Source organism: Hypanus sabinus, chromosome 4 (assembly GCF_030144855.1).
Source record: "Hypanus sabinus isolate sHypSab1 chromosome 4, sHypSab1.hap1, whole genome shotgun sequence".
Lineage (NCBI taxonomy): Eukaryota > Metazoa > Chordata > Chondrichthyes > Myliobatiformes > Dasyatidae > Hypanus > Hypanus sabinus.
The window spans coordinates 150,067,151-150,086,529 of record NC_082709.1 but is presented as its reverse complement, the minus strand read 5'-3'; the positions used below and the strand labels follow the sequence as shown (position 1 = coordinate 150,086,529).

The following is a 19,379-nucleotide window of genomic DNA, read 5'->3' as shown; positions in this document are numbered from 1 at the left end:
TTTAATTCCAAATAATGGAAGATTGCTAAGTACTGCTAATAGTATACAATATTTTTCTAAATTCATTTACTGTTTTACCTGTATGTAATTGCTACAGCAATGCTTGAGAAGGATATCAAATTTCTTGCCAGGTAGCTTACTTGCCTTCAGTTATTTAGGCCTAAACTCTGAAATTCCCTTTATTCTGGGTGTTTAAAGCTGTACTCAGCTTTTCGGCCATCAATTTTCTGATCAAGGTTGTTAACAACTTAAGAATCCAAGTTCTCGTTTAATCGATGAATGCATAAGAAATCTTGAATCATTAAAGCTTTAACATGAAAATTTGATAAAATACTTAATGTAAACTTGTTTCTGCAGAATGCCACACTAAGCATCACACTTTGACACTCCTGACTCACTTTGACACTCCTGACTCACTTTGACACTCCTGACTCACTTTCATTCGAGTCAAGGGCACTGAACCTGCTAAGATTAGTAACCTTGGAATCAGCTGTTCGATTATTGATGTTCCATTGGCCTTGATTGGAAATGTCTACACTAGATAGAAACTAATCTGAACTAGATGATATTTGAAAACTATACCAAACAATGGAAATACTCAGCAGGTTGTGCGCCAGCAACTGTGGAAAGAAACTGTTCATGTTTTGGGGGTTTGTACTCATAAGAATGCTGAGAAATCTAAGTAATTCTTGGTCTTAAATTCTGAATAAAGGAGAGGCAGAAAGCAGGAGCAAGGGCATGGATAAATGATGCAAGCTGAAAGGTGCTGGAGGTGATGATGTATGTAAGAGGAAATGGTGAAAGAGAGAACTACAAGTGAGATTCAAGACTACAATGGTTGATTATCAAAAAATGAGTCTTGTGCCAAGATAGATGCTCTTCAATCTTGGTTTTGGGTGGGGGTGGAAATGTAGTGGGCTGAAGCTAGGTCAAAGTGGGAGTCTGGCAGTTAGCGGCTTGGGTCAACACTGCGCTTTGAACATAGATGTTATGCAAACAATTTGGGCAGAACGCAAGTAAAGGACAGATGTTTTCTCATTGACATGCTGGCAAAAGTATAAAGAGAAAATATTGATCCCTAACCCTCTTTATCATAGAAGTCAACATGATCTATTAGAGACATGAGATGCTGGAATTTGGACCCAACAAACAATCTATTGAGGAACTCGGCAAACTGACCACTGAAGACACACATGACATTTCAGGAATACTTTCCCCTCTGCCATCAGATTTCTGAATGGACAATGAAGCTACCCATGAATGCTACCTTGCTATTTTTACTATAATTTTGCACTGATATAATTTTTATATATTGTAACTTAGCTTTTGCATTGCACCGTCTTGCTGCAAAACAACTTTCCCGACCTGACAGCAATATTAAACTGGATTCTGCAAGAGCAAATGAATTGTTGACGTTTCAAGTCCTGATGTGGAATTTTGACCCAAAACATCAATAATGGAGTTTATTAAGCATTTTTTGTCTAGGAGTACATAATGCTGACTCAGCACTTCCTCATCAGCAAGTAGTCAAATTTCAAGCCACTGAGATTAACCCTTGTAAATTCAAAGGAAAATGAGATGTGCTATTTGCTCTTGTAAATATTGCAATTAGCAATAAGTGTATCAACCCCATTCTAATTTTGACCACACTGTCCTATGTTAGTTACTGATCAAAGGTTTCTAACAATTCTGTTCCTTGTTTTCAAGTCCTCCTGTTTCTTACAATTTCCATTGATGTGCCACTCAGCAGTGTATTGTTGATCTCTCTGAGCATCACTGAAAGCTGGTCTCTAAGATGGAGTTCCAGCCCAATCTCTTGCTTTCACATCTGCTCTGAATTATGATGGCCTGTTTCTAAAATGTAGTAACATCACTAATTTTGATGTGTCAAGATAACTTCATGACAGCAGAAGCCAATTCTGGCCCAATGAGTCAATACCAGCTCAATATGCAAGTTGTCACTTTCAATGTCACAGTTGAATCTGTCCATGCTATTCCTGGCAGTGTACTCCAGAACGTAATCACTTTCTGTATTTTTGACTCTTTGCCAATTACTTTCTTACTATTTTCATCCAATGCATCTTGCTAGTTTCTCCATTCCAGGGAGAATGACAGCCCCTTCAAACTGCACATTATCTCAAGTGCCTTAAAATTGAGTTATTTTGGTAAATCGCTTCCATGCACCGTTTCTGTGCTCCAATGGTAGCTGAAAAGCTGTTGCATAAAAATTCATCAGGTCTTGTTCATCACCACTTACCAAGCTGTCAAATTCAGTCAACCATTAAGGGGATGAAAGAACTAAAGAGCAGGGGAATGAAAGGGAAGTTTGGAGTAGGTTCTTGGGGACAATTATCATATGATTGTGGTTATTAATGTTCTAAAGAGGCTGGGTAATGTGGATTAAACTGAACATTAATAAGGGAAAGGAGCCAGCTACCAGTTTGCACTGGCTGAGGCCTTGCACAGCATGAGGCCTGCACAATGTGGTTTCAAAGATTGAAGTACATCTATTGTTAAAATGTGTATCCCAAATACAAGTTTCAGTTTCAACTTTTTGCCACAGAACAAAGCAACAGCATAAATTTCATGAGAAACCACGCACCAGAGAGCCAGTCATACATCTGTGGTGAACTACATATACCTGTCTGGACACGTACCCCCCTCCCACTGCTGACTGCTCTGTGGCTCCTCCCACAGACCCCCGGTATAAAGGCGATTGAGGCCTGAGCCCGGCCTCTCAGTCTCCAGGATGTAGTATGGTGATCAATTGCTGCTTGTTCTTTCTTCCAGCCAATAAAAGCCGATATCTCGCCTCACGTCTCAGACAGTTATTGATGGTGCATCAACATCCAATGTGCAAGAAAGAAAAAACAAATGGTGCAAGAGATTTAAAGACAAAACAAACAATCTGCAGATCATGAGCCAGGTTTAGTGCTGAGGCAAATGCTACAGCCCAGAATCAGTTCAATGCTAAGGTGAGTAAGGCCTCCTGGAGTAGGGAGCTGAACACTGGCTCATTTTCCACCCTGTGCCATAATCTTTTAAATCTGGTTTGGCATTCAAATCGGCCAAACATCAGTTTGCTATCTTGCTCTCTGGAGCAGGCCCTGCCATTTCGGTCTAGCCCAAAGATTCAGTCTGGCTAGTCTATTCCCTTTTGGGCTTCTCATGTTATCCTGAGAAAGCTAGATGTTAGTGTCCCTGTGCTATAGCTGCTGCTGTTCATTAAAATTTAATTTTGGTCCAGAACATTGGCAAATCTTCAGCTAAGCGGGTTAAAGAAATGTGGCATTATTGCCTGGATTTAATTTTCTGCTCATTTTATGTGCGGGTGTGAGCTAGCTTCCATCTGTACAATTTAATCAGGAATGTAACGTGTCTTTGGATGACGAAGTACTATTATAACATGAAGCAGGTGCAGCCAATTCTTAGCAGTTTATTCAGATTTGTTTTCAATCCAGTTTGTGCAAAAGGTTCTTCATTTTTTTTTCTTTTTTCCCTTGTGGAGCTGAAACTTGTGAGCTGTCAGAATAGTTAGCACAATCCTAAAATCTTCACTTAAAAAAAAACAGCTCCAGAGGCTTGAATTGTTTCTGTTGTTGGCCAGATCAGCGGTGTCCTCTGGGAATCAATTCTTCTGCTCAATGCCACTTATTGCTTATAACCCTATTCTCCACCCAAATACAAAGCTGATCTTTGTCAATACTTCACGAGAAACCCTTGCATGTTAAATAACAGGATTGCGGCACATGACAAGTGCCTCGGGGATAAAGGATTCCAAAGGTATGCAATTCTATAACACATTTTCTCAGTTCCAAGTGGCTGCCTTGAGACTAGTTTGGCTGTCTCAAACATGAGACAATGCCCCCTTTGTCATCAAAGCTGTTGTTGTGTCTCAGCCGTGAGATTAGAAAATGGGGTGGTCCTGCTACCTTTGCCAACTCTTGCATTAAAATCCCCACGTGCTTGTGAAACTGACCTCTTGTAAAACAGGACTGATGAGCCTAGTAAAGCTTGAGATAACACCATCGTTCATGAAGTCATTTATTTAGTGCCTTACACCACCTTGCTGCTCTCACTTTAACGGGTGTTGATACTGCAAGGGACCTGATCTACAGTTTGAATACATTCCACAACTCTGCCTCTTCAGCTCTAGGGTGAAGATTGCAAGCCACCTTTTGGTGTATCTTCTTGGGTAATCCCTTATGTTGAAATCCCACCCCTTTTTCTAAATAACCCCACTCGAGAAAACATCCTGTTGACATCCACCTTCTTAATCAGCCTTGAAACAATGTTTCAATCAGAACATCTTTCTTCAATGAGGATGGGCTGGATTGTCCGAAATTTCACATGCTTCAGTCTATAAACAAACTCGGTGAACCCACTTTGCCTCTGATGCAAGCATGTTCTCAAATACAGTAGTTGAAATTGCATATGTAAATGCATATCAATGGTAATGAAAGGCAGAGGGGCCCTTTGTTTGCTACGGAGTTCTTGCTGAAGATAGCAAGGGTCAGGCAAATTGGTTCCATGAATCCAGAAAGTTATTGACTGTGTACACTTGTAATTAGGGGTTATTTCTCTGAGCAATATTGATTATGGGGCAATATTAGTTTGAAGTCTTAGATGGGTAGCTAGATAAGATTTATCATTGGTTGAGCAATGAATGAAAAGATTAAATGACAAAAGAACTTTATTAAAAATATAGTCAGAAAATATCAACATTCAAGATTAGATTACATTGCCTAGGTCAATGACAGTGAAGGACATAAAGGTACAGCAACCTTTAATGAACATTTGCATGTTGGCAATATATCTGCTGGAACCAGTTTCTCAGTCCAATTTGTGTACTTATGTAAAACGCCTACTTGTGTACTACCCTTCACACCAGTGCCTTTGACGTCCATTGCAACTGTTAATAAGGGAATACCATTTTCACAAAGAAGACCAAGATCAATTTGATTTGGATGGCAAAAGAATAAATATTGCTCTGTGCACTAGTGAGAAGTTTTCTCCTCTGAATCATCACTTTAGACCTTTTGTTTTTAGCAATTTGTCAGAAAGTTAACAATTCTGGTGCAGCAGAACATTGGGCTATCAAGCTAAACTGAGATTTGATCCCCATTCATCATCCAGGCACACTTAAATATTACATTTTCAAAAAGTGTGAAATATTACATTTTCAAAAAGGGCATATATTACTCAGTAGTGTTCCTCGATAGCTCCTTCACGAATGTTTTACATTTTCATCCATGGTTTTAATTTGTTGGTATCATGCAGGGCATAGTAGATCCAGAATTACAAACATCCCTCTAACCTGTTACAATCCAACATTGGATGCCACCTTGACATATTCCTTTATCATCACTATCACCCTTGCCTGCGCCATTATGAGAATAAGGTAACAATCTGAGAATGTCCACCACAGGTGACTTGTAGAGAGTGTAAGAAATCAAGAAAGAAGTTCTTGAGAAGAAAGAAGGAGAGAACATCCATTCTTTCTACACATTCATTGTCATCAAGAAAGTATTGATTCCCTCTTGCCATCTAGAACAAAGATCCAACCAGTTCTCATCTACTGACTCTATCATCCTGGCTGAACTTGATGCTCAACTTCTCTTTTCCTCCCACTTTTTACAAATCAGAGGCAGAGCCAAGTGCCCTACAGCAGCCCCATTTATTCCCGTCCTTTTATTGGACCAGTTCATGTATCTACTCTTGGAGCAGGTCAAAAGGTTGGCACAGTGAAATTTCCAGGAATGATTGCCTGAAAGCCAGGTCAATGCTGGTTTAGAGTTCCAGTGGATGAAGAAGGTTAGTTTTCTGGGAATAGAGATGGAATCAAAGTACTGCTGATTGGTTTTCCCTGACACTGACAAAATAAAGCAACAGAATATTTTTGGGTTATTTTGGGTATTTAAAGATGTTAGGAAGTCAGGACTGCTGCAGATTCCTATCTGTTGGCTTTTATTCAGTTTTTATTAGAAAGAGTGATTCCTAGTTTTCTCTCTGTTAGCCTAGAGGAAAAAAAACTTTAGAAACATAGAAACATAGAAAATAGGTGCGGGAGTAGGCCATTCGGTCCTTCGAGCCTGTACCGCCATTCAGTATGATCATGGCTGATCATCCAACTCAGAACCATATACCTGTTTTCTCTCCATACCCCCTGATCCCTTTAGCAACAAGGGCCTTATCTAACTTCCTCTTAAATATAGCCAATGAACCAGCCTCAACTATTTCCTGTGGCAGAGAATTTCACAGATTCACCACTCTCTGTGTGAAGAAGTTTTTCCTCATCTTGGTCCTAAAAGTCTTCCCCTTTATCCTTAAACTGTGACCCCTCATTCTGGACTTTCCCAACATCGGGAACAATCTTCCTGCATCTAGCCTGTCCAATCCCTTTAGAATTTTATACGTTTCAAGTTTGAGATCAACTTTGCAGATCTCAGGCCCTGAAATACAAGCCAGTACAATGCAGGCCAATAATACATGCAAATTAGGCCCTGGGTCTTTCCAGCAAGCGCTCCGTAGGTCAGCAGCAATCACGGGTTCATGGCCTTTTGCTGTAACCCATTCAATTCAAGTTTTGACCTTTTGTGCATTCAGGATGTTCTTTTGCACACCACTGTTATTTGAGTTACTGTTCAAAGTATATTTATTATCAACGTAGGTATAAGTTATGCAACCTTGTGATTTGTCTGCTTACAGACAGGCACAAAACAAGAAACGTGGAAGAACCCAATTTAAAATAAAATCAACGCCCAATGTGAGGTGAGAGAGGGGGACGAGACAAGCAAACAATAAAACAATTATCAGCATTCAGAATGAAATTGAGTCCATAAACCCAGAGCAGTCGGAGCAGTCTATAGTCTCGGTCTCGGTTCATCGCACAGAGGGACAAATTGCCATGAAGCTCGCAGCCGCTAAGCCCAGAGCAGCCAGAGTCAGCGCTGATGAGAGTGGAGTAAAAACTTTGCGGAGCAGAATCTGCTAGACCCTCACCTCCAGTCCTGACATCCCGCATTTTCAGTCCATGTGGCCCGGTGTGAAATTGTCCACGTACCAGGTCATCCCCTGCACACAGACCCAGGCCCTGCCACAGGGATATGCTCTGTGACACTTCCTGTACTACTCGAACCTCTTCATTAACAAGGGATTTATAGCCACAGAAGTGCTGCTCACTGGATGTATTTTTTTGTTTTTCACACCATCTCTGCATTCTCTAGATGCTGTTGGTACATGGAGCTTAGAAAAATAGAGGGCTATGGGTAGCCCTAGGTAATTTCTAAGGACAGGACATGTTTGGCATAGTTTTTTGGGCCAAAGGGCCTGTATTGTGCTGTAGGGTTTCTATGTTTCTAAATTCCAGGAAAGCAGCAGTTTTTCAGAAACTCAAACCACCAACAATCATTCCACAGTCAAAGTCACTTAGAACATATTTCTTGCTCATTCTGCTGTTTGGTTTGAACAACAGCTGAGCCTTTTGATGGTGTCTGCATGCTTCTATACATTACGATGCTCTCACCTGATTGGCTGTTCAGATATTTGCATTAGCAAGCATGTGTACCTAATAAAGTGGCCTCTGAGTGTTTATCAACTCTCCAGAAAAGGGGATTTGAAGATCTTGTGCACTTATTAAAGGATGGTCTAGAAAGAAAAAGTAGTCATTAGATAGATGGTCAGAAAAGGTAGTGTTTAGCAGTGAGGGGGAATCTTTGACTAGAGAATTGAGTGATAACTAATAACTATCTTGATGGATTGAGCAAAGAGCTGATGAGCTCTCCTGTCTGCATTTATACCTTTGTCGATTGTATTCTGCAGTTGTCCCTTTTTAAAACAAAATAAAGCAACACTGGTTGGATGGCACAAATGCGGCTTTCCCTCGTGAAGATGTTTAAAGGTGTAAAGAGGGTTGGTGAGATTGCTCGCAAGTATGTGATTGGGAAATCAGTGTGGCTGGAGAAAAAGGCCAGTGAGGTCACATGAATGCCAGAATGAATGATGAGAGAGGCATCGATTACTGCTAGTGATTTGTGCAAACAAGATTCAAGCCTATAATGAAGAGGAGAGAAGACTGAGTAATATAGGTTAGGTGTGAACTGGAACAAATCATCTAGAAACATGGATATAAAATTTTGAACTGGCAAGGCAAGTTCTTCACTAAATTTGTTTATCAATAATTACTAATGCAAGTGAATTTTCAGTGCAATTAAATTACAACATTTAAAAGTTATAACCGAAGCATTAAGCTATCCTTATTTAGCTATCTACAGCACTGGAATGCAATTCTAGATCGAATGGAATTTCCTCTGTGAAGAACATTTTACATATGCTGAATCTGTTAACCAGGTTTTTTTTTTAAAGTCCAGGTTTCGGGAAAGTGCAGTTATTATTCTGCTGAAAAGAGGTTTGCTGTTATTGTTAAATTGGAATAGATTTATAAAATAAAGGGAAGTTTACTGCCATGATAAGAGATGGCTGCAGAGCGAATGGATGCCTTGGATCTAATCATCTAATATTCCATACCTTCCAGGACGACTTCTACAGATTCAAAGTCAAAGTTAATTTATTTTCAATGTACATATATGTCACCATATACCACCTTGAGATTCATTATCTTGCTGGCATTTACATGACAATAAAGAATTGATGAAAAACAAAGACTGATGATGTGCAAAAGACAAACTGAGCAAATAAAATAAATGTATAAATAATACAGAGCACATGACTTGTAGAGAAATAATAATGCATTTTGGTAAATGAAACAATAGTGCAGACTATTATCAAAATGGGGAGAAGTTTTAAACATCAGAGGTGCAGAGGGACTTTGGAGTCCTCATGCAAGACTCCCAGAAAGTTAATTTACAGGTTGAGTCTGTGGTAAAGAATGCAAATGCAATGTTAGCAATTATTTCAAGAAGAATGGAATATAAAAGCAAGGAGATAATGCTGAGCCTTCGTAAGGCGTTAGTCAGGCTGCACGGAGTATTGTCAACAGTTTTGGGCCTCGTATCTCAGAAAGGAAGTGTTGTCTTTGGAGAGAGTCCGGAGAAGGTAATGAATGAAGGGAATGAAGGGGTTAACATATGAGGAGTGTTTGACAGCTTTGGGCCCGTACTCACTGGAATTTAGAAGAATTCGTGGGGATCTCATTGCATTTAAGAAATGCTTTGTGCTTGATGTTTTATGTTCAAGAAACACTTTGTTCTGAAATAGTATGTAATTTATAACTGGGTAAGATAGAAATTGTCTGAGAGAAATTGGGAGATAGAGATTCTTTGTGAATTTTAAACTTTGCTTTAAAAATGTTGTTTGGATTTAAACATGTATCACTGAAAAGAAGTGAACTGCTTTTTTTAAACAAACTTTTTCAGCTGGAAGTTTCTTCTCATTGGTAGGGAAGGATGACCCACTGTTCAGATAGTGGGTATTGGCAGCTAAACTCACAGTGGAGAAAAAACAGGGAACTAAACTCGTCTTTGAAGATTGGGTAGATACAATATAATCTTTCTTTTCTGACTGTACTCATGGCTATTTATGTTTGATAATGTTTAAGGTCTTTGTTTGAGTTTAGAACTTTGCAGTCAGCAAGCTACTGATAGGAAGCAGCAGAGTTTGAGCAGAAGAGATAGCTCGTGTAAGTTCTTGATGCTCACCAAAAGCAGCAGTCTATCAGGGGAAGGCATATTGGTGCTCAGGTGGAACAGTGTTCATTTCCTAGGTGGCATGGTATGTGTTTGTCCGGACTTAAAAATATATCTGTACTATGACTATGCACACAAAGAGTGTGCTTTTTTGTTCTTCTTTCCCAAAGAATATAAAAATTGGATAAGAGGCAATGATAGATTTTCATAATCAGAGGTCTGTACAATGAAGGAGTGAGTCCTGAAGTTCTCTGGAATTTAGAAAGAGAATCAGCCTGGATTATGCACTCAGCTTTCTGGAGTCAATTTTGAATTTATAATCTTTAGCCTTGGAGGCACTGAGTTAAAGCAATGACATAAATAAAAATTAGGTCATATTAAACTTGGATTTCAGAAACTAGTATTATTTATTTGAGGAATGCATTTTATACTATTTAATATGTTAATTAAATTCATATTGCCATCCTTCAAGCAAAGGCTACACTGTTGTGCTGGAAAGTTTGTGAACCCTATAGAATTTTTTCTATTTCTGCATAAATATGAACTAAAATCTTCAGTACGTCCTAAAACTAGATAAAGAAAACCCAATTAAATAAATAACACCAACAACATAATACTTGTTCATTTATTTATTGAGAAACATGTTCCAATATTACAAGTATTTGTTGGAAAAAATAGATGAACCTCTGGGAGTAATGCCTTCTACAAAAGCTACAGTGTTTGGAGTCAGATGTTCCAATCAATGAGATGAGATTGGAGGTGTGGGTTGTACAGGTGCCCCTCCTTATAAAAGAACACATACAAAGTCAGGCTACTGACAGAGCCTGCTTTTCTCAAAAAAGATCTGTTGGTAGCAAGAGGTGGGATCCGGGGTTGGTGGGGTCTTTACTTCTGCTCTTTTTACTCCCAGTATGCATTGTATATAGTTCCTCCACCCAGACCGCACAAGGTACCTGGAAGCCTTTGTATTGTAAATAGCATTTGCCATCCCAGATAAAGATGCTCTTTTGGCCATCAAGTTGACAAGTGGTATTTTTGTAAAGTAGAAGTTACCGCAATAGCGTTCATCAGTCCACAGTGTTACGTACCCCATAACTGCGTCACTTAACAGCAAAGATAGAGAGGTCCGTTGAAGTCTGATGGTACTATTTTTAACAGTATTTATTGATAAAAATACATTGTTGTGGCACATTCTAACACCCCCTTTCTTCAAAGCGTTTTCACCAGCGGTGAAAACGAAGTAGTACAGAGTCTTACAGGATTTTAGAATCTAACACAATACAAAAGTTTTTTTTCTACACAGTAATACAGTTATACATTCAATTCAGCATCTAAACAGTTAATGATTACAGTGTCACTTCCTTTAATATCTTAAGATCTTTCAAACTTAACAGGCAGGCTTCCATGGGGTTGTCTTTATTATTCACATGCTTTGTCGAAATCCAGTAAAACCGGCTTTTACTATTTAAAAATGGCGTCCCCATTAACCCTCGCCTCTTTTCTGGTTAATTCCCACGTGGGGAGCTTGGGCCCCCTGGCAAAATAGGTTTTCGTCCGCTCCTTTCATAGGAGTTATTTTATCAACAATGTGTCCCAAACTTAGACCATCTTCTGAATTTCCACTCAATTCTTTAATTTTACGTAAGTTGCTAGATTTCTCTTCAGGACCCTTCAGGCTATTAGTTTTCAGTTCGAACTCTTTGTTTAAACAGCATTTCAAATTCTGCCTTTTCACACCACACTCTGGAATAACAATAGTGTGTGGGGCCCCGTCACCTTCCAACTCAACCTGTAAGTGATCTGCAGGCTTTGTGGTACCATGCCATTGTCTCTGTAGCCTGGTGGCTACCTTTGATATCAATCCAGCCTTTAAATTTTCTTCATTCATTTTGGGAACTACATATTTCCCGTTTCCTTCAATAATAATATTCATCTCCCCACTTTTAATCTCTGCATTAACTTTTAACACACCTTCGAGCACAAACACCTGGGAACTCTCACTTCCCACTATTACCAAGGTTAACCCTTTCTTCCCTGAACCAAGTCTATCTGACCCACAAGGACTGCATTCCTTTTCAACTGAATCAAATACCTCAGACTTCTTCTGAGCTCCATTACTAGGTTCAGTACCACGTGCATCCACATCTTGGACACACTCAAACGGGACATTTGCCTCTTCCAGGCTTTCAATACCCATACCCGGTCCAAATTCTAAATTCCCCTGATTCTCTCAGCTACTCTCTGGGCAACTCCCTTCTGGAGTAAACTCAACCCCGTGGGCTGAAACAACCTCATCTGCCAACCCAGCAGACTTCTTCAAGGTAAGGGCACCCTTTTCATCTAGGGCTGCCTTCACTTCATTATCGGGAACACCTTTAGAATTTTCAACTTCTTCAAACAGTTCTACCAAACCAGACAGATCATCCATGTCCAACTCTGGACCTTTTAACAGCTCCATCTGTTCCTCATCTTTATTTCCTGCGTCTAGAGCATTTCTCCTCGCTAAGGGCAGGTCTACCTCCTCTCCCTTACTTCCTTTCATTTTCCTTTTCTTCGTTTTACCACCCAATAAACCCTCGTGGTACAGGGTCGGTAGAAACGTCTCGGCCAAATTGATACTGGCCTGATTTAAACTGCTCTCTGTCTCATCTGCCTTTCTCAACATGCTGCTAGTGACCGCGCATGCGGGATAGATCTTGGAATCTAGGGGCGGAGCCTCAACACTCACAGACTGTTTTGTTAGCGTCATTGTTGACCAAACCTTACCACCAGCTAAATCGTTACCAAGAAGGACATCCTCGTCAGTTCTAGGGAATTCTGTTCTCACCCCCATTTCAACTGGTCCAGAGACTAGCTCACAATTCATAATGACCCTATGCAAGGGTACCATTTCCATCCCTTTGCCTATTCCTTTCACAGCTACCATTCCCATCTTGCGACCAAAATCTAGTACCTTACTGCTGATCAATGATAGTTCAGCCCCCGTGTTTCTCCAGATTCGTACGGGAACTGGTGTGTCTCCCTCCCTCATAGACACAGTTCCGTTTGACATACAAGTCTCAGACCCTTCCTGTACTCTATCTACCTGGGGATCTCTTGTCGATTTACTGATTACCACGGCACATCCGATAGGAACCACTGCTTTCCCTTTTCCTGTCTCTTTGCTCAGAGCAAAGCACCTAGATGCAATATGCCCCCCCTTTCCACAATTAAAACAGGTCAAGCCTGGAAATCTCTGGCCGTCTTGCCTTTCCCCCTCAATCTTACCACTAGCTCCTGGCGGGACCTCTGCCTCAGCTGGCGGGCTTTCTCGATCATTCCCATGGTCTCTCTGGGAACTTTTATTCAAGAAAAACTTTGTCTTGTGGGTTAGGGCATATTCATCTGCGAACCTAGCAAATTCTGAGATGGACTTATTCAGCTTCTCATTCAAATACATCTGGATATCCTCCGAAACACAACCTTTAAATTCCTCAATCAGAATTAACTCCCTGAGACGCCAAAGATCCTCTTCAACTATTTCTGCTGTACACCAACGATCCAAGAGCACACCCTTCTCATAGGCAAACTCGGTATACGTCTGATTCCACCCTTTCTTTAAATTCCTGAACTTTTGTCTATACGCTTCAGGCACTAACTCATAACTCCGGAGAATGGCCGCCTTTACTTTGTCATAACTCTCCTCCTCTTCCTCTTCCATGGACAACGCCGTATATGCCCGCTGTGCCTTCCCTTTTAACACACTTTGTAACAACGCCACCCACTGCTCTTTGGGCCACTTCTGATTCACTGCCACCTTTTCAAAATGCAAGAAATAACTATCAACATCGGTCTCCTCGAAAGGAGGTGCTAACCTCAACTCCCGACTAACATTAAACCGCTCCTCTCGGTCTGACCCTTGATCTCTCTGCCCTTGCCTTAACTTCTCCATCTCCAAGTCATGTTTCCTCTGTTTCTCTGCCTCCCCAAAATCTCTCTCCTTCTTGGCTCTCTCATTCTCTTTCTCAGCTGCTTCCAGCTGTTTTAACTTAATTGCATGTTCCAACCTTAATTTTTCCAACTCTAACTGAGCTGTCCCACTAGCTGGTACCTTTTCAGGGATATTTTCCAATGCCTCAGCTGAAAACACATTCTTCCCAATATAATACTGACTTATTGCCCTTCGCACCTCCTGTTTTTTCATGGACAACCTCACCTCTGCAAGGTTTAACCCCTTCGCCAAATTTATCAAGTCCAATTTGGTGGCCACCTCTAGAGTTGGGTTTTCTATAAATTCATCCACGTCCATCTTTGCTGGTTTCCCGTCCGGCTACCCGAGTAACCAGATCCAAGTTTGGACTTACAATCCCGATTCACTGGCCTCCCAATTTGGTGTCAAATCTCGAGACGAGAACCCCAATTGTTACGTACCCCATAACTGGGTCACTTACCAGCAAAGATAGAGAGGTCCGTTGAAGTCTGATGGTACTATTTTTAACAGTATTTATTGATAAAAATACACAAAAATAATATCAATGCAAACATACAGATAATATACGTCGTCAATACTAAATCTAAAAGCGCAGGTATAATAATAATCAATAAGAAATAGCTCTATCGTTGTCTAGGGGATAATGTATTGTCCGATGTAAATATAAAAGTCACTTTAGTTCATTTAAGCTGTAGGCTGCAGCCTTTGGTTGGAGTCAAGAGAGAGAGTTAAACTTGCCCATTCCTTTTATGATGTCAATCCTTCGAGAGTCGTTGGGGGACTGGTTTCCCCTTTGTGGTTAACTAAAGCCAGGCTTCCGTGGTAAAGACCCACCAATTCCGAGGCAAATGGAAAAGGACGCACCTGGGCTGTTTCCACGGCTTTCGCTATTACGCTGTTACAGGAGTTCTAGCATTTCTTCCGGTGCGTCTGAAGGGTCTGTTCCCACAGACCCTCTTTTATCCTGACTCACAGGGTCTCAGATGTCAATCAGGTTGGGATGATGCAATCCCTCCACCAACCCCCCTCCCCTCGGTTCATTGCCTGGGGGCTTCGATGCATTGTACAGGATTCAATACCGTCTCCAAGAAACAATAGCCAGTATCAATGGTTCCGCCTTTCGGAGGCCAGGGCACATTCCAAACTCTTTGTGGATTCTGCATGTCTTTCTCTCATTTCCTGGGTCTCCTGAACTGACTTAATAGTGATCTTGCGATTCTCACAAAGGAGGGGGCTACTTTGTACCCTTCGGCCCCTCAGAGTTGTGGCACATTCATAACAACAGTAAGAAAAATTGTCTACAAATGGAGGAAATTCCATACTGTTACTACTCTCCCTAGATTGTGTTCCTGTAAAGATCACACCAATGCTGAAGGAAATGAAAAAGAACCCAAGGGTAACAGCAAAAGACCTGCAGAAATCTTTAGGATTCGCTAAACTGAACAAGAATAGTGTTCATGGAAGGACACCACAGAGGAAAGCATTGCTCTCCAAAACAAAACATGGTTGCACGTCTCAAGTTTCCCAAAGACCATCTGGATGTTCTACAATGCTTCTGGGACAATGTTCTGTGGGTAGATGAGACAAAAGTTGAACTTTTTGGCAGAAGTAGATATTGCTGTGTTTGGAGGGAAAAAGGGCACTGCACACCAACACCAAAAGCTCATCCCAGCTGTGAAGGATGGTGAAAGGAGCATCAGGGTTTGGGGCTGCTTTGCTGTTTCAGGGCCTGGTCAGCCTGCAATCGTTGAGGGAACAATTAATTCAAAATTGTATCAACACATTTTACAGGAGAATGTCAGGGTAGCAGTCTGTCACCCGAAGCATAATAGAAGTTGCATAATGCAACAAGACCATGAAAGACGAGAGTAAATCAACAAAAGAATGGCTGACAAAGAAACTCCATGATTTGGAATGATCAAGTCAAAGTTCTGACCTTGATCCCATAAAAATGTTTTGGAAGGACCTGAAGCAAGCAGTTCATGCAAGGAAGCCCACCAACATCCCAGAGTTGAAGCAGGTTTGTAAGGAGGAACAGCCTGAAATTCCTCCAAGCTGATGTGCAGGACAGAGTAACCGTTACCAGGAACGATTGGTTGAAGTTATTGCTGTACAAGGGGGTCACAACAGTGACTGAAAGCAAGGGTTCGCATACTTTTTCCAACAACTACATGTCATACTCAATCATTTTTCTCAATAAGTAAATGAACAAGTATAATGTTTTTGTGTTATTTATTTAGTTGGGTTCTCTTTATCTGGTTTTAGGATGTGCATGAGATCTGATCATATGTGAGGTCATACTTATGCAGAAATAGAGAATGTTCTACAGGTTTCACAAACTTTGAAGCACTACTGTATATTCATTTCACTTAGTTGAATGAGCCTTTATGGGAGATGTGTAAGCCTCTGCTTTTTCTCATAAGTGAATTATAATTCCAGCGAGTCAATGTACAAAAGATTTATTCAATTCATAGTGATTTGGCAGATGACACTAAGAATGACAGAAAACATATTATTGCATACAAGTGCTAAATGCTGTTAAATTTGCCTCCCTCCTTTCCATTCCTCATTGTAGAATGGCCAAATCATTTGGGTGTTCCTTTGAGTAGCTGGGATGAAGGTGAAGCTTTCGGTTTTTCAAAAAAAATTTCTACACAAAACAAATTAATATTAGATTCATTTTGTTTTGAAAATTTCTGCTAAATCATCAACTCTTAAACATCAGCTTCCTAAGAATGTTCTTTGACTAAAAGCAAATGCCCTGATGCATCTTTTTATACAGGCATTTTTGTTTATGCTATGAAAAATCAAAAAAAATTATCTGAGTTTTCTGGTAATGTACTGCTTCTAATTGAAATATTTTAAGCCGTAATTTTTAGTATGTCATTTTTTTTATTGATGCACTATAGAAAGCATTTTGTCTGGATGCATAATTGCTTGGGATGGCAACTGTTATACACGTGACCACAAGAAACTGTACAGAGTTGTGGATACAGCTCAGCACATCACAAGAAACAGCCTCCCCTCTGTGCAAACACGAGGAAATCTGCAGAAGCTGGAAATTCAAATAACAACACACACAAAATGCTGGTGGAACACAGCAGGCCAGGCAGCATCTTTAAGGAGAAGCACTGTTGGCATTTCGGGCCGAGACCCTTCGTCATGACTAATCAAAAGAAAAGATAGTAAGAGATCTGAAAGTAGTGAGGGGAGGGAGAAATGTGAAATGATAGGAGAAGACCGGAGGGGGTGGGATGAAACTAAGAGCTGGAAAGGTGATTGGCGAAAGTGATACAGAGCTGGAGAAGGGAAAGGATCATGGGACAGGAGGCCTCAGGAGAAAGAAGGGAGGGGAGGGGAGCACCAGAGGGAGATGGAGAACAGGCAAGCAAATAAATATGTCAGGGGTGGAGTAAGAAGAGGAGGAGAGGCATTAACGGAAGTTAAAGAAGTCAATGTTCTTTAACTATGTTCACCAATGTTCATGCCATCAGGTTGGAGGCTACCCAGCCGGTATATAAGGTGCTGTTCATCCAACCTGAGTTTGGATTCATTTTGACAGTAGAGGAGGCCATGGATAGACATATCAGAATGGGAATGGGACGTGGAATTAAAATGTGTGGCCACTGGGAGATCCTCCTTTTTCTGGCGGACTGAGCGTAGGTGTTCAGCAAAACGGTCTCCCAGTCAGCGTCGGGTCTCACCAATATATAAAAGGCCACACCGGGAGCACTGGACGCAGTATACCACACCAGCCTCCTCACCTGGAAGGACTGTCTGGGACCGTGAATGGTGGTGAGGGAGGAAGTGTAAGGGCAGGTGTAGCACTTGTTCTGCTTACAAGGATAAGTGCCAGGAGGGAGATCGGTGGGAAGGGATGGGGGGGAACGAGTGGACAAGGGAGTCGCGTAGGGAGCAACCCCCGTGGAAAGCAGAAAGAGGGGGGGAGGGAAAGATGTGTTTGGTAGTGGGATCCCGTTGGAGGTGGCGGAAGTTACGGAGAATTATATGTTGGACCTGGAGGCTGGTGGGGTGGTAGGTAAGGACAAGGGGAACCCTATCCCGAGTGGGTGGCAGGTGGATGGGGTGAGGGCAGATGTGCGGGAAATAGGAGAGATGCATTTGAGTGCAGACTATGTTCCCTCTATGTACTCTGTATGTAATTCTCGCAGCCTTAGTAAAGCAACCTGCATTATCAAAGACCCCAGCCTCCTCAGACATTTCCTCTTCTTCCCTCTTCCACTGGCTGAAGAAACAAAAGCTTGAAAACACATACCACCGGACTCGATGACAACTTCTGTCATCAGACTCTGAACGGACCTCTTCTCTGATACAATGGATTCTAGGCCTCACAATCTACCTTGTTGTGATCTTACTCTTTGCTGCTTACAGGCGCTGAACTTTTGCACTTTATTCCTCATCGTTATTCTTTTACCTTTTTCGAGCTCAGGAGTTCCCAAGCTTTTTTATGCCATGGACCCTACCATTAACCAAGGGGTTTGTGGACACCAGCTTGAGAACCCCTGTTCTAGCTTAATGCACTGTGTGATGATTTGAGCTGAATAGACAGTGTGCAAGACAAGCTCTTCACTGCATCTTGGTATGTATGACAATAATAAACCAACACCAATAAGGAACACAGCATGCCAGGAAGGTACTGGTAATCACCTTTATTTATGGGGTAGCAAACAAGTTTGTTTGCCAGTTTTGGTTTTAGTTCCTATTTTGTTTCATGCAATAAAATGGAAGAACTGAATGCTGGAAGAAATATTAATTATTGATGAATATTATTTGCTCAAGTACCTCAAATTTTGCATTAAATTTAAAGCAAAAGTTAATTCTTGATCCTATTATAGTCCTTGCATTTTTACAATACAATGTTGTGGGTTTAAGAATTACTGCAGCATTTGAGTATGAACTAGGCATTCACAAACTTCAGCATGCATACACCAAGAAGTAGGCAAGACTTCACTGGAGTGTGAGGAGAGGAAATTCTACAATGGTGTAATTCCAAGTCTATGTGTGTAAATGATCATGGAGGTGCGGGGTATCTGCTGAAAGTGATATCACAGGGAGGGGTGTAAAGGACATAGTTGATAGTGACAGGCAATTGACAATTAAAGGATTAATGGCATTGAAAGAAGATGGGAAACTGGAGGAGAGCACGTGACTTTGGGACCTCTAATTTGGGACCACACTTCGATGTAGCGATAAGGAAATGTAGACCAGCTTCCAGGAGAGGCTTTAAGCTTAGTTTGCTCTCTTGGAGTCTATCATGATGTGCTTCTTCTTCAACAAAAGCAGGAATTATCCTTCTAACCATCAACAGAAGATTAGAAGTTTTTTTCCATCATGGGCCGCTTTGTAAAACTGTTCACTTACCTAAAAGAAACAGCGTCTGTGTTACAGAAGTACTTTGTATCTGTAGGCATCTGAATTGCTGTTTGAATCAGACTCCCATTTTCTTCATTCTTTGCATTAGCTCGTAATTTCCAGTAATAAGTGGGATGGCCTAATCTGCAATAAATTTAATGAGACAGATAATGGCGGATTCTCTAACTGGTATCTCTGATTGTTTCAGAGCAGGTTTAGAGAAAGCATCAAACTCTATTCACAAGGCTGGGTGTAAACCTGAATGAACCAACATTGAAACCTACTATGATGAATAATGCCCCATCTTTCATGATCAGGATTATGAGAAGATCAGAAACATTGCTAACTGTGATCTTGATCTATGTGGCCCAATCCCAAAAGCTTAACTTGTA

General features: G+C 41.0%; 1 protein-coding gene across 2 annotated transcripts in view; it reads left to right on the top strand.

Moving 5' to 3' along the window:
- The window catches only part of tent5c (terminal nucleotidyltransferase 5C), a 36,155-nt gene extending 27,536 nt beyond the window's left edge, over positions 1–8,619 (top strand). The window contains exons 3-4 of one of the 2 annotated variants that reach the window (XR_009511834.1): positions 2,791–2,975; positions 6,709–8,619. The gene's annotated coding sequence lies outside the window, so the exon portion shown is untranslated. Of the gene's footprint in view, positions 1–2,790 lie in introns of both variants that reach the window. The other variant, XR_009511833.1, reaches the window with a different exon arrangement.
- The last annotated feature ends 10,760 nt before the right edge of the window (positions 8,620–19,379 follow it).